This window comes from Cyprinus carpio, chromosome A13, assembly GCF_018340385.1.
Source record: "Cyprinus carpio isolate SPL01 chromosome A13, ASM1834038v1, whole genome shotgun sequence".
NCBI classification, from domain to species: Eukaryota; Metazoa; Chordata; class Actinopteri; order Cypriniformes; family Cyprinidae; genus Cyprinus; species Cyprinus carpio.
In genome coordinates, this window is record NC_056584.1 from 25,224,631 (window position 1) to 25,237,967 (window position 13,337).

The 13,337-nt window shown below is 33.7% G+C and overlaps 1 long non-coding RNA gene across 1 annotated transcript; it reads left to right on the plus strand.

Moving 5' to 3' along the window:
• The first annotated feature begins 505 nt into the window (after nt 1–505).
• On the plus strand, nt 506–13,091 carry LOC109104502. Its single transcript, XR_006161559.1, has 4 exons — nt 506–1,156; nt 4,071–4,215; nt 8,219–8,360; nt 10,099–13,091. It is a non-coding gene; the product is annotated as an uncharacterized LOC109104502 (long non-coding RNA).
• Nucleotides 13,092–13,337: the final 246 nt, after the last annotated feature.

Genomic DNA, 13,337 nt, shown 5'->3' on the forward strand with positions numbered 1-13,337 from the left:
TAAGTTGCAGTAAATTGTACTGTTTTAGTGAAAAGGGATGTTTAACACAAAATAACATAGGAGAGGGCTTATTTTTATACTTTGGGAATTTATTGCACCGTAGAAAATGGGCATTACAGAAAATGATGCAATCAGGTAGGGTTGAAAAATAAGGGTTTGTGGTGTTAGTTGAAAAGTAAAGTAATTTTAGAGATGAGACAGGTTTAAACTACCAAACCTACCAAAAACATATCACCATTTTCAGTATTGATAATAGAAAAAAGAAAGAAAGAAATGTTTTGTAAGCAGCAAATCAGCATATTCGAATGATTTCTGAAGGATCACATGACACTGAAGACTGGAGTAATGATGCTGAAAATTCAGCTTTGCATCATAGGAATAAATTATACTTTAAAATATATTCAAATGGAAAATAATTATTTTAAACTGTAATAATATTTCACAATTTTATTGTTTTACTGTGTTTTTAATCAATTTAATCCAGCATTGGTAAGCATAAAAGACTTATTTTAAGAACATAAAAAAAACCTCACTGTTGCCAAACCTTTGAAAGGTAGTAACAAAAATGTCTTAATGAATGATTAAATAAAGAATAACCTGTTATAAATTGTTCACAATACGACATGAAACATTAAGAATGTTAAAATTATAGGGTCAGTTTTGCTTTCATGTTTACTTTACATCACTTCATGGTTTCTGCTATACATTGTACTTGGAAACACACACACACACAAACACACAGATAGATTTGGGGAACAGCAGGATTAGGACACTTGGGTGGTTGCTTTCTTTCGCGGAGGCACAGTTAGTCTCACAACCAATCAGGGCACTTGATTCCTCCGGTATTTGCATTGTCTGCTCTATGACATCACCAGGGCGCTCGCATACCTGTGCTGTCATTGGCTGGTTATGCCAAATCTGCTGACCAGCTGCAAAGATCACAGCCGGTGACATCATCAGCCAGCTCAACCAATAATGGGGACACTTACAAAGAAAAGAAAGCAACCTACTCAATACTACTAATCCTCTCTCGCTCTCCCACTCTCTCTCACACACACACACTTACAGGGTTAAAGTGTTGGATACACCACCCACAGAAAAAATATACTTGTGTGAATTCTTAAAGGAACAGTTCACTTCAAAATGAAACGTTCAGGTTTGTTGTCTTAACTTTTTTTCTTCCATTAAACACAAAAGATGATATACCTCAGAATATTTAGAGTGCTGTTTTTAAATGGGGACAAAAATAACAAAACACACCATAAATATAGTCTTCTGGAGTCATACAATAGCTTTGCATGACGAACATGGCCAAATGAAGTCATGGTTCACTGAAAGTTGTCCTCTCTGCCAAAGCTTTGTAATATCATTTGCTGTCACGTTCAATGCAAACATCGCTTGGCAATTGAATTTTGAGCATGATCAGGGAGGTTAGGGAGGGCATTTTAAGTCAGAGTTTGTTTTATAAGTTCTGTTCTCTCTCTTAAAACTTGGATGAAAGTAAATGTCAATTCCTCATTTTAATATCTGCTTTAGAGACAGATTAAACTGTTTCTAAATTACTGTCTGTGTTCCAGATGGACTCCTCTGACAGTTCAGCTTCCCCTTCCTTTCCTTGCAGTATCACATTGACTTTCTGTCTGTCTAGATAGTTCTTCTTTCTGTATAAGCAAGTATGCTCATGTGGATTATTTTGTTTAATCAGCATGAATGCATTAAATTGATAAAAAAAGTGACAGTAAAGACATTTATAATATTACAAAAGATTTATATTTCAAATAGAATCTGTTCTTTTAAACTTTCTATTCAAAGAATCATATGTATCTCAATATTTCCACAAAAATATGAAGCAGCACAACTGATTTCAACATTGATAATAATAAGTAGGTTCTTGAGCAGCAAAAATCAGCATAAAAGAGTGATTTCTGAAGGATCATGTGACACTTAAGAATGGAGTAATGCCATTGAAATTCACAGGAATGAATTATATTTTAAAATATATTCAAATAGAAAATTTTATTTTAAATTGTAAAAATATTTCTCATTTTTACAGTTTGACTGTGTTTTTGATCAAATAAATGCAGCCTTAAATGCAGAAAGTCTTACTGCCCACAAACGTTTGAAGGGTAAGGTCAGCATTTAACTTAAAATAGCACAGTGCTCTGCCTCTGTTTGACACATTTTTAAATACCATCTGTGCTATTTTTTAATTGCTGCTCTATGTAAGCACGTTATATCTTTAGATGGTGTTTCAGAACCTTTCACACCATGTACATCACATTGTTATCATACTGTATATAACAGTCCTGCATTCTGTTCCACTTCATTGTGCCTCGGTGAGTTTTTTGGAAGCAGTTTTCTTTAAAAACTCATTATTTATCAATTGTTTTAAAAAAAATCTTGTAAACGATTTTCTCGATGATATGCCTCTGGTAAAATAGCCTGCATCACCTCAGAGGATGCTGAAAATTCAGCAAGAGCCACTGCCAGTGGCTCATCACTATCGCATATGAACTAGTGAATGCTTTATATGCTTCATTATATGGTAAAATACCGTGCTGTTTTGTATCTGTTCTGTAAACACTGTGTGTTGTACCTGTTTGTTAGGTTCATTTGTGATAGTGCTGCAGGTGTTTCAGAGCGACGCTTTCCCACGCTGATACCTTGCAGCAGCACGGTCCTGTTACCCTCAGCAAGGAATTCATGTCGATAAATAATATTCAGTCATTTTTAAAACATGGACGTGTTATTGTGCAATGCACCAAAAGCTGAAGGTTTTTTCAAAAATGGGTCTTTGAGCCTCTGCCAAGACAAACTGGCATTTTCATGGTTGTTTTCACTTCTTCTTTTTGCTTTATGCTGATACAGCTACCCCAAAAAGTATTTAAAGGGTCTTCATTTTGAACAACTTGAGTTTTATCATTTAATACATAATTTTTCTATATTAATGAATGTAATTAACTAAATTGTTGTCCACTGAAGATTTCCACTAAGCCACAGCTCTTATTCAAGGTTGTGTTCAATTTAGAATAAATTCATTAAATTAATAAAATAAATTATGTAAATGCCAAATCTATTTTCTAATGTTGTGTACACATTTTAAGCATGATCAGGTTATATTAAAAATAATAATAATAAAAATAATACTTTTATTGTTATATACTTGATTTAATAAATTTTTAATTACTTGTATATAATTTTTTTTTTTTAATAACAAATTGTCTAATGCAGTGACAGTCATACAATTTAAAGTGTGGTCATGTATAATTTATAATTATAAATTAATTAAATTAACAAAAATAAATAAAAGGTGTTTTATAGTGTTATCTAATGCAATGTCATTAATACATTTTTAATGGGTTGTGTTCAATTCATAATAAATTGATTAATTAAATGAAATGTAACTGTTTTATAGTGTGTTATCTAATGCATGTTCATATTCAAATTAAATGAAATTAAATAAAAAATAAAAAAATGTAATTGTGGTATTCATACATTTCTAAGTGTTTGTGTTTAATTTAAAATAAATTGATTAAATAATAAGAATAAATTAAATAAATGCCTTTTTAACTAGTGTATTATCTAATGCAATGGTAATCATACATTTCATGTTTAAATTAAATTAAATTAAATTAATGATATTCATACATTTTTAAGTGTGTTTGTGTATAATTTATAATAAATGAATTAATAAATTAAATAAGTGGCATTTAAAAAAATCTAATACAGTGACATTCACATATTTTTAAGTATGGTTGTGTTTAATTTATAATAAATTGATTAAATTAATAAGAATAAATTAAATGCATGCCTTTTTATATAGTGTGTTATGTAATGCAGTGACATTAATATATTTTAAGCATGGTCATGTTCAATTTCTAATAAATTGATTAAATAAATTAAGTAAATTCCCCCATGATAAATAAATGGCTTTTTAATACAGTTTTTAATGACAAATGAATAGAGGTGAGTTTGAAACATGACAGTAGCAGGGATTGTGGGACTGTATATTTTACCTTTCTCCATCCTATCAGTCAGTGTGTCTGTGGCGCTGATAATGTTTTCAGCAGACAGCAGAGAGAATGATGAAGATGCCGCAGGAATGCAGGACTGTGCTGCAGACTGTGATGGTGGAGCGCTGTATTTATGTGGCTGTCCTTATCAGTAACTCTGGAGATAAACGCAGTCTGCTGACCACAGCCACAACAGGAACTGGTGAGAATGCCACATACACACACACTTCTGAGCAGCTGGCACAGTAATGTTGCTTTACAAGCTATTTGTAAAGTAGTTAAACTATAGTTAAGCTCTTTTTATGTATGTGTGTGTATACAGTGGTGTGAAAAATTGTTGGCCCCCTTCCTGATTTCTTATTTGTTTTGCACGTTTGTCACACTTTAATGTTTCAGATCATCAAACAAATTTAAATATTAGTAAAAGATAACACAAGTGAACACAACATGCAGTTTTGAAATGAAGGTTTTTATTATTAAGGGAAAACAAAATCCAAAACTACATGGCCCTGTGTGAAAAAATGTTTGCCCCTTAAACCTAATAACTGGTTGGGCCACCCTTAGCAGCAACAACTGCAATCAAGTGTTTTTCGATAACTTGCAATGACTCTGTTACATAACTGTGGAGGAATTTTGGTCCACTCATCTATGCAAAATTGTTGTAATTCAGCCACATTGGAGAGTTTGAGCATGAACCGCCTTTTTAAGGTCATGCCACAGCATCTCAATAGGATTCAGGTCAGGACTTTGACTAGGCCACTCCAAAGTCTTCACTTTTTTTGTTTTTCTGCAGCCATTCAGAGGTGGACTTGCTGGTGTGTTTTGGATCATTGTCCTGCTGCAGAACCCAAGTTCACTTCAGCTTGAGTCACGAACAGATGGCTGGACATTCTCCTTCAGGATTTTTTGGTAAACAGCAGAATTCATGGTTCCATTTATCACAGCAAGTCTTCCCGGTCCTGAAGCAGCAAAACAGCCCCAGACCATCACACTACCACCACCATATTTTACTGTTGGTATGATGTTCTTTTTCTTAAATGTGGTGTTACTTTTACGTCAGACGTAATGGGACACACACCTTACAAAAAGTTCAACTTTTGTCTCGTCAGTCCACAGAGTATTTTCCCAAAAGTCTTGGGGATCAAAAATAAGACTAACCTCAAAACTAATACTAACCATCATCTTCTTTTTTCTCACCACCATTCATACCACTTTCGGCCAAGCATACCTCTTATTTGCCCAGGCAAGTGAGGCCTGCAGTTCTTTGGATGTTGTTGTGGGGTCTTTTGTGACCTCTTGGATGAGTCGTTGCTGTGCTCTTGGGGTAATTTTGGTCGGCCGGTCACTCCTGGGAAGGTTCTCCACTTATTTCATGTTTTCTCCATTTGTGGATAATGGCTCTCACTGTGGTTCGCTGGAGTCCCAAAGCTTTAGAAATGGCTTTATAACCTTTTCCAGTCTGATAGATCTCAATTACTCTCTTTCTCATTTGTTTCTGAGTTTCTTTGGATCTCAGCATGATGTCTAGCTTTTGAGGATCTTTTGGTCTACTTCACTTTGTCAGGCAGGACAAATTTAAGAGATTTCTTGATTGTGAACAGGTGCGGCAGTAATCAGACCTGGGTGTGGCAAGAGAAATTGAACTCAGGTGTGATAAACCACAGTTTTAACAGGGGGGCGAACACTTCTTCACACAGGGCCATGTCGTTTTGGATTTTGTTTTCTCTTAATAATAAAAACCTTCATTTAAAAACTGCAAACTGCAAACACACACACACACACACACACACACACACACACACACACACACACACACACACACATATATATATATATATATATATATATATATATATATATATATATATAGTTTGCATTAATTTACATTAAATATTCATAGTTTTAATGAGCAAGGATGCATTGAATTGATCAAAAGTGACAGTAAAGACATCTATGATGTTTCAAAACCAATCACATTTCCACCCAAGAAGAAAAAAAAAAACATTTCACCATTAATATTAATAAGAAATGTTTCCTGAGCAGCAAATCGGCATATTAGAATGATTTCTGAAGGATGATGTGACACTGAAGACTGGAGTAATGATTCTGAAAATTCAGCTTTGCATCACTGGAATAAATTATGTTTTAAAATATATTCACATAGAAAACTGTTATTTGTAATTGTAGTAACATTTCAAAAAAATTTTGATTAAAAAATACAGCCTCTGTGAATATAAGAGACTTCTTTCTAATTTAAAATTTTAAATCTTACATTTTAAAATCTTAACTTTTTGAACTCTAATGTATATCAGTATATATAATTACAAAACTTATTACAACCAGAGCAGAATTGATCCGGCAACAAACAATGAAGATCTCAGTTTGCATAAATTTAGCAGCAATATTGATTTTTTTCAGTCTTACTTGTGATTCATTTCACCAAAGATTCATACAGACTCTTTCAATAATTTGCCCATAATGCATCTAATAAAACTAGAATCATCATAATAAATTTGAAATAAAAATTGTCTCAAAGGGATGAAAGTTCTATGATTCATTTCATGAACCATCCAGTTGATTAACTAAAATGAATCATGGAGAAGAAGGAGGACAGTTCAGGAGAGTCTATTTGATTATTGTTTCAGTTCACTCATCTGCGTGCACATTATCATGTGACATAAGGCAGCATTTCAGAAAAGCTGCTGAAGTACCATCACGTGTTGCTACTTTAAGTTAGTCACTCTTCAACATGTTGCTTCACACTAACACGAGAGCTTTACCAGATTTATTCACCTTGTCCCGTGTTGTCATAAACTATGGCAGATTCATATCCGAAACGACTGAACTGTACACACACATACAAAAGAGCGCAGATACTTCTGCTTTTTCTTTCAGATGTGTTTATGCTGAAACGCTGTTCCTTAAACACACACACTCAAGTGAGCAGCAGACTTAACCAGGCCTTACATGGTTCTCACAGTGATCCTGAGCTGTCAAGTGCTGCGTGTGTTTTTACTCCATTACAACAAGGATGTTTCCTGAATAGCTCAACTATCAAGGTTATTTCAGCTGGAATCCTCTCCTTATCTGTCATTAATATCCTTTCATTACTCTGAGTATTTCCCTTCCCTATAGTCAGGTAAAGGTCTAAGAGCCTAGATGTGTATTTCACGATGCAGTGCACTCTGCTTTATTTCCAAGTGTGACAAATATTTTGTATGCTGTAAGAATGTTAGTAACCATACAGTAGCTGGTAGCCATTGACATCCAAAGTATGGCGGGGGGGGGGGGGGGGGGGGGGGGGGTTTAAGTTAGTTTTCCATTCTGAACAAAACCATTGCTGTCTTTTCTCTATCTGTCCCTCTTTAATGCTCTGTCTTAAGACTCCTCAAATCCCTCAGCACTTTAACAGAAATGCACTGCTGCAGTAAATCACTCAATACACAGCCCAACTCGCTCTGTGCCAGATCTCTGTGTGTGTGTGTGTGTGTGTGTGTGTGTATGGATGGAGAATTCTTGATGAGGCGATCACAGTCCCTCACCGCATGGAAACTAGTTTCACCACTGACATCATTATTTGGCAATTATTTTAACATGCAGCTTGAGAATTAAACAATCCCTGTTATTTCTTGTCTTCATGAACGTTTAGATTTAGAAAGTCTTATTTTTCCCCCTTGTTCAGTATAATAGAAAGCACATGAGAACTGCTCAACACCTTGTTTACACCTGTTGTTAAAGAGATAGCCTAAAAATATAAATTATATATATATATTTATAAAGTATATTTATTGATATAAAATGAATGTATTTATAAAATGTTTATACTATAATATATAATATTATAATATACCTTAGTTATATGACTATAAAATATTTATTATTATAAAGTCTTTATGTAAAATATTTTTAACATTTATATAACATTTATATTTATAAACATTTTTAAGGAAAAAATGCAGTAAAAACAGTAATACTGTGAAAGAGTATTTCAATTTAAAAAAAGAAATATTTTCTATTATGAACATATTTTTTAACATGTAATTTATTCCTGTGATGCAAAGCTGAATTTTTAGCATCATTACTTCAGTCTTTAGTGTCACATGATATGCTGATTTGCTGCTCAACAAACATGTCTTATTATCATTATCAATGTTGAAAACAGTTGTGCTGCTGAAAAAAAGAACTAAATCCGTTTCTCTTTACAGCGACTCACAGCGTGACCTGCAGCAATAAAATCAATATCAACATGAACGAGCAGAAAGCGAGAAATGGAAAGAGTCTGTCAGCACCCACTCAGTGTTAATTCCTCATCATTCAACTCCAACAGAAACACCACAGCAGCTCCGGGTGAGTATCAGTATTATAATGGAGCTATTATTCTTCCTACAGATCAATAAAAGATTCATCATGAGATACAAGCTAATCAAAGCACTTCTACAACCTCCTTTAGCCATAAATAAAGAGATTGCTACCCACAAATACACAAATTACACACACACACGATACCCTAGAGTCCACTCTTTTCTTCTTCAATGTCAAATAGATGGACCCCATGTGGGCAGTATTGGTTCTGTATCCCACAATGCATCAGCTTTAACCACCTACAGTTAGACAGTAAGTGTCCATCCAAACCTTCCTGTGGGATACTACAGGCATCCATGTGGCCAATACACCTCTATATAGCCCACATCCTCCACTCCTGATGGTCGAGTCAATCAAGCAGATCAAGAAAGATGACAGTTTGAGACAGTCTGACAAATGTGGAGGCAAGATCTCCTGAGGAAAATAGCTTCATGATGGATCTGTATCATCTTATTTCCTCCTCATTCATGAACAACACGCCCCGTTCACTCAGTTTGTTCTTGAAGACAGTTGTTCATTTACAGATGAGATGTCTGTCTCATTCAGCGTCACTCGTTCAGACTAAAAACACAGACTTGATCACTGAAAGAGCATATTCTTCAAGTAAGGCTGTCCAATCATGAATAACTCCTTCACAGCTCACTCTGTAATGTTAATTTTACGTTACAGTCAGACACGGCAAGAAAAAGACATCAAGACACCAAAAAGGTAGAATTAATGAGTCCTTATTATACTTTACAAACTATGAAAGCCCATCCCCGCCACATAAGAAAAAATCACGCTTTGGCAAATCATGTCATAAAAAGTGTAAAGTGTGGGATGATTAAAAAAAATAATAATTATGACATAAACAGTCATAATTATGACTTTTAAAGGCCAAAATTATAAGAGACCAAGTCATTATTATGAGATAGAAAGTGAAAATTATAACAAACAGTTATAATTATGACAAAAAAGTCAAAATCTTTGTATGTCACAACTGCAATTTAAGTTTGTCATAGTTATGACTTTAGCTCATAATTTCAACTTTCTCATGTTTGATTTCATCTCAGATATGACTTATGTTATAATTATGACTTTTTATTTTACAATTTTGATTTTATCTCATAAATATGACTTCATCTCAAAATATGACTTATGTCCTAATTATGACTTTTTATCTCATAATTTAGATTTTTTTTATGTCATAAGTGCAACTTAATGGTGTCATAATTATGTTTCTCATAATTTCAACATTATCTTACATTTGACTTCATCTCAAATATGACTTATGTCATCAGTGTGACTTAATTATGTCATAATTATGGCTTCTTTGAATTTTTATCACTTTTACTTTTTAGTGTATATATATGACATTCCTATGTCATAATAATGTGTTTTTGTTGTTGTTGTTGTTGTTGTTGTTGTTAAATTAATGAATATGAAAAAATTAAAAAGTGTTAAAATTGGAATGAGGAATGATGGAATGATGGAATGATGATTTCTTTGGAATGATCAATTCTTCTAGATATTGCCCACACACTGACTTTTCTATTTTCAAAAAGGGCGGATGCTGCTCATGTAGTGTTCTCCAGATCGGCCACTTACAAGGCTCCACTTGCATTAGGATGCTGCCTTCAAAAGCATTAGGCAGAAGGCAGCTCACTAGGTTTTGGAGCAGAGCCGTTTGTTTTACACCTCTCTCTCTCAAATGCTCTGCCCTTCTTTCTGCTTTTTTTTTCAGCATCTGCTACGCCCAGAGTTTGTGTCTGCAAGGTGGCATGCTGCCAGATCTCACAGCTGCCAGAGAGAGAGACATAGAAAAAGGGGGGAAATAAACCACTGCACAACTGGAATGCAGTCAACAGTCAGTCTCAGGCGTCTGTGACGTCACAATCAGGCATCTGCATCGCTGCTGCGAGAAACCTTCACCCTGATCACTCTTTTCAATGTAAACACTGCACATCCCGAGTCACTATATCAATACCCAAAACGCGAGAGACCTCAAAAGTTCAAAACTCATTTTACACTCTCAAAGAAGGTAGAATATCTTCTTCATTGTCATTTTGAGTAGCAGCTCCAGCTTTTAGTATGCTGAGTCCACGTTGCATCTTATTCTGGTCTTTAATCTATATATGGCTTATTTATAATTAAATCGTTAGCTGGAATTAAAAAAAAAAAAAAAAAGTATTTTGCAGGCTGCAAAAAATATTTCAGTGTCTCAGAATGACTTGGTTCATTTACTTTTTTTTTATATAGATGCACTCGAACAAAATCACCCCACTTTTTCTAGAAAAAAGAAAAAAAAAAACTTTCCAAATTTATTCAAGTCATCTAGTAAAAATTCCTGTATTTTTTCCTATTGCAATACATACTGTGGAAAAACTAAATATTGCAAGTCAGTTTTTTCTTCCAATCTCATGCAGCCCTACGTCACTTTAAAAGTTTGCAAATCTTGCCCAAGATATTTGCATCATTCCAAACGTAAGAGAAACAGTGTAGACGTTTTTCCCATACACCTACGAGTCTTTGTAAACTTCTGTGGTGACGTGCAGTGAGTAAAAATGAAAATAAATCAATGAAGGAATGTATGAAGGCCACTATCTTTCTCTCTGCATCCATCTAGGGTCTGGAAGTGAAGTGTAGTGGAAAATCTTCCCTCTGTGTGCCTCCAGTGCTGTGTGTGTGGTGTGATGTATGTCGGTGTTGTTATGACAGCTCTTACAGATGTACATGCGCCACTTTTTCATACAACAACACTTCATAGTGAGCACGTCCTGTCAGGCTTGGTGAACTACTTTTATGGAGTTTTCAGTCCTTGTTTGACAGTGACTGGTAACTGTGCACTGTCACTAAATAAAATTAAGAAGAGTGTATATTCCTTATAAAAAAAGTCTCCTTTTTGAGTGTAAGGTTTTGGAAGGGCATGAAGGTAAGTGATCAGATTTTTAAAATTATTCTTTTAACTGTGTATTTCAAAACATTACCTGTTCTGACTGCTTTTGGTAATGAATTTACTATGATAACTTATTTCCGAAGTGAAGTGAAGTGAAGTGAAGTGAAGTGAAGTGAAGTGAAGTGAAGTGAAGTGAAGTGTGGCTGAGTATGGTGACCCATACTTGGAATTTGTGCTCTGCATTTAACTCATCCAAGTGCACACACACAGTAGTGAACACACACCTGAAGCAGTGGGCAGTGGAATGAATGAATGAATGAGTGAATGAATGAATGAATGAGCTACATACATAAAAGAAAGGTAATTAAACTTTTTATCTAACAATTTAGATTTTTCATCCCCTCAGAATTGTTTAGTTTATGTTTTACAGTTGTATTATATACTTTTGTTTCTAAGTATTTATAAGTTTACATATTAGGTATGAAACTTATTTCATTAGATATAAGTTAACAGATCCAAAACATAGTTTTCATTTCCAAAACCTCAGATTCATTCCTACAGCATTCTATAGGGCCGTATAGACCCAGTTCCAATAGTTTGTTGTTTGCATGTTACTAAGCTATAGCAGAGACAAATATTAGGTCAGATATACTTCTATCAGTTTATTTTAATTTAATTTTCAGTTCATCTTCCGTTAGTGTAGGTGCTTGGCTCAATGCATTGTGGAATCACATTTTGCTGGAACAGAACTCATGTTTTCTTAGGCTTGATGTGTTGAACAGAATGTACAACAGTAAATAATTGAGTGTGCAACACATTCTTTAATAAGTACAGCAATGAGTATTTTACTAATCTGTCAAGTTCCTTATCACTGCATAAACAAGCCTTACCCTTTTTCAAAAGGAATATGTTCACAGCTGTTCAGATCCTTTATTAACACAAAGTGAAAATATCAGATGAATTGGTCTGAGTTGTTTCATATAATTAAGTATTTCAGGCCAAGTGTTGGATATAATTTTGATAAAATCTACGGCCATTCTTAGACAAATGTTTCCGGCATGCTGAAACTCAACATAGCCCTGCAATAAATTTTGAGGGGAGAAATTTATTGTTATGTTGAGTTTCTGTTGAACTCTATATGTAAAATGATGATAAAATAAATCTTTCATCTGCCTTGAAAAATACACAAAGGAGCAGAAAACACACACACACACACACACACACACACACACACACAAGGGCTTTCGTATTGATTGCTTTATTAGCCCTATTTTCCTAATGAGAAAATCTTTTCCCCCATTAGAATTTTATTAAAAAGGCCTTTAATTTACATTTATGAATTGATATACTTTGTAATTTCATATATTGCTCAACATTTGTCTAGAAAAACAATATCTTGAGTTATTCCACTCTACATAACAAAGCTAAATGTATGACCATTTGCAGTTTTTGGTTCTATTAAATGCTAAAAATAACATTCAGTTATAAAGCATGGTTATAATTAACCATTTCATTCCCATAAATTGCAAAAATGTTCCATTAATAGAAGTATTAGTATTGGCAATACTATAAAAATTATTTTCTTAAAAAGCATCTAATTATTCATTAATTGGTGGTTCCTCTATGAACTGATGCATTTGTACACTTGGTAAGTTATCATTTATTGTTCATCATTTGTTAAGAGAAACAATATCTGGAGTTATCTCATATTACATAACGAAGATAAATGTGACATTTAATATTAAATAAGACTTTGTGTTGTTTATATTTAACTCTTTTTTTAAAGAATTGATCATGCGCTGTCATTGCTATTGATATATTGTGAACAAATCAAAAGTCTGATCAGTATCTAATAAATTAAAAAAAAAAAACAAAAATCCAAAACCAAACATCATATGATAAATAATTTTATTACCATAAATTCAAAAACTTTCCATAAATACCAATATTATTTTTGGTATAATATTGACCTTGATATTATTTGGTATTGGATGGATTTAATGCATGCACAGTATGTATGTGTGTGGATCTCATTATCTTCACTGCATTTCTGCATCTGATTCTGTGACAATGCTAATAATGTTAGT